The 2,500-nt window shown below is 67.6% G+C and overlaps 1 long non-coding RNA gene across 1 annotated transcript in view; it reads left to right on the forward strand.

Annotated features, from left to right (window-relative positions):
- The first annotated feature begins 6 nt into the window (after positions 1-6).
- The window catches only part of LOC144954777 (uncharacterized), a 26,070-nt gene continuing 23,576 nt past the window's right edge, over positions 7-2,500 (forward strand). The window contains exon 1 of the long non-coding RNA XR_013641357.1: positions 7-447. This is a non-coding gene — a long non-coding RNA (uncharacterized LOC144954777). The remainder of the gene's footprint in view (positions 448-2,500) is intronic.

The following is a 2,500-nucleotide window of genomic DNA, read 5'->3' on the forward strand; positions in this document are numbered from 1 at the left end:
CCTGCGGAACGGAGGGCAGCACAAGGGCAGCAGTGATGATAATAAAGATACCGGCATCAGTGGTGACAGAGTTCAGGGCAGCAGTGATAAGGGCAGCAGTGGTGACAGAGTTCAGGGCAGCAGTGATAAGGGCATCAGTGGTGACAGAGTTCAGGGCAGCAGTGATAAGGGCAGCAGTGGTGACAGAGTTCAGGGCAGCAGTGATAAGGGCAGCAGTGGTGACAGAGTTCAGGGCAGCAGTGATAAGGGCATCAGTGGTGACAGAGTTCAGGGCAGCAGTGATAAGGGCAGCAGTGGTGACAGAGTTCAGGGCAGCAGTGATAAGGGCAGCAGTGGTGATTGCAGCAGTGATGAGGGCAGCAGTGGTGATTGCAGCAGTGATGAGGGCAGCAGTGGAGGGAGCGTTAGGACCGAGGATCTGATGCAGCTCCTCCACAACACTCAGAGGTGGGTGGGGTGGGTGGTGGGTGGGTGGGTGGGTGGTGGGTGGGTGGGTGGGTGAGTGGGTGGGTGGTGGGGGTGGGTGGGTGGGTGGAGTGGGTGGTGGGTGGGTGGGTGGGTGGTGGGTGGTGGTGGGTGGGTGGGGTGAGTGGGTGAGTGGGTGGGTGGGTGGGTGAGGTGGGTGAGTGGGTGGGTGGGTGGTGGGTGGGTGAGTGGGTGGGTGGGTGGGTGGGTGGTGGGTGGGTGGGTGGTGGGTGGGTGTGTGGGTGGTGGGTGAGTGGTGGTGGGTGGGTGGGTGGGTGGGTGGGTGGGTGGGTGGGTGGGTGGGTGGGTGGGTGGGTGGGTGAGTGGGTGTGAGTGGGTGGGTGGGTGGGTGGGTGGGTGGGTGGTGTGGGTGGGTGGGTGTGTGGGTGGGTGGGTGGGTGGGTGGGTGGGTGGTGGGTGGGTGGTGGGTGAGTGGGTGGGTGGGTGGGTGGGTGGGTGGGTGGGTGGGTGGGTGAGTGGGTGGTGGGTGGGTGGGTGTGGGTGGGTGGGTGGGTGAGTGGGTGGGTGGGTGGGTGGGGTGGGTGGGTGGGTGGGTGGGTGGGGTGGGTGGGTGGTGAGTGGGTGAGTGGGTGGGTGGGTGAGTGGGTGGGTGGGTGGGTGAGTGGGTGAGTGGGTGGGTGGGTGGGTGGGTGGGTGGGTGAGTGAGTGGGTGGGTGGGTGGGTGGGTGGTGTGAGTGGGTGAGTGGGTGGGGTGGGTGGGTGGGTGGGTGGGGTGGGTGGGTGGGTGGGTGAGTGGGTGGGTGGGTGGGTGGGTGGGTGGGGTGGGTGGGTGGGTGGGTGAGTGGGTGGGTGGGTGAGTGGGTGAGTGGGTGGGTGGGTGGGTGGGTGGGTGGGTGGGTGGGTGAGTGGGTGGGTGGGTGGGTGGGTGAGTGGGTGGGTGGGTGGGTGGGTGGGTGAGTGGGTGAGTGGGTGGGGTGGGTGGTGGTGGGTGGGTGGGTGGGTGAGTGGGTGGGTGGGTGGGTGGGTGAGTGGGTGAGTGGGTGGGTGGTGGGTGGGTGGGTGGGTGAGTGGGTGGGTGGGTGGGTGGGTGGGTGAGTGGGTGGGTGGGGTGAGTGGGGTGGGTGGGTGGGTGGGTGAGTGGGTGGGTGGGTGGGTGGGTGAGTGGGTGGGTGGGTGGGTGGGTGGGTGGGTGAGTGGGTGGGGTGGGTGGGTGGGTGGGTGGGTGGGTGAGTGGGTGAGTGGGTGGGTGGGTGGGTGGGTGAGTGGTGAGTGGGTGGGTGGGTGAGTGGGTGGGTGGGTGGGTGGGTGAGTGAGTGGGTGGGTGGGTGGGTGGGTGAGTGGGTGAGTGGGTGGGTGAGTGGGTGAGTGGGTGGGTGAGTGGGTGGGTGAGTGGGTGGGTGGGTGAGAGGGTGGGTGAGTGGGTGGGTGGGTGAGTGGGTGGGTGGGTGGGTGGGTGAGTGGGTGAGTGGGTGGGTGGGTGGGTGGTGGTGAGTGGGTGAGTGGGTGGGTGGGTGAGTGAGTGAGTGGGTGGGTGGGTGGGTGAGTGGGTGGGTGAGTGGGTGGGTGGGTGGGTGGGTGAGTGGGTGGGTGGGTGAGTGGGTGGGTGGGTGGGTGGGTGGGTGGGTGAGTGGGTGGGTGAGTGGGTGGGTGGGTGGGTGGGTGGGTGAGTGGGTGGGTGGGTGAGTGGGTGGGTGGGTGGGGTGGGTGGGTGGGTGGGTGGGTGGGGTGGGTGGGTGGGTGGGTGAGGGGGTGGGTGGATGGGTGGGTGGGTGAGTGAGTGGGTGGGTGGGTGGGTGAGTGGGTGGGTGAGTGGGTGGGTGGGTGGGTGGGTGAGTGGGTGGGTGGGTGGGTGGGTGAGTGAGTGAGTGGGTGGGTGAGTGAGTGAGTGAGTGAGTGGGTGGGTGGGTGAGTGAGTGGGTGGGTGGGTGGGTGAGTGGGTGGGTGGGTGAGTGGGTGAGTGGGTGGGTGGGTGGTGAGTGGGTGGGTGGGTGGGTGGGTGAGTGGGTGGGTGGGTGGGTGGGTGGGTGGGTGGCTGGGTGGGTGGGTGGGTGGGTGAGTGGGTGGGGTGGGTGAG

The sequence above is a fragment of the Lampetra fluviatilis genome, unplaced genomic scaffold (assembly GCF_964198595.1).
Source record: "Lampetra fluviatilis unplaced genomic scaffold, kcLamFluv1.1 SCAFFOLD_444, whole genome shotgun sequence".
NCBI lineage: Eukaryota > Metazoa > Chordata > Hyperoartia > Petromyzontiformes > Petromyzontidae > Lampetra > Lampetra fluviatilis.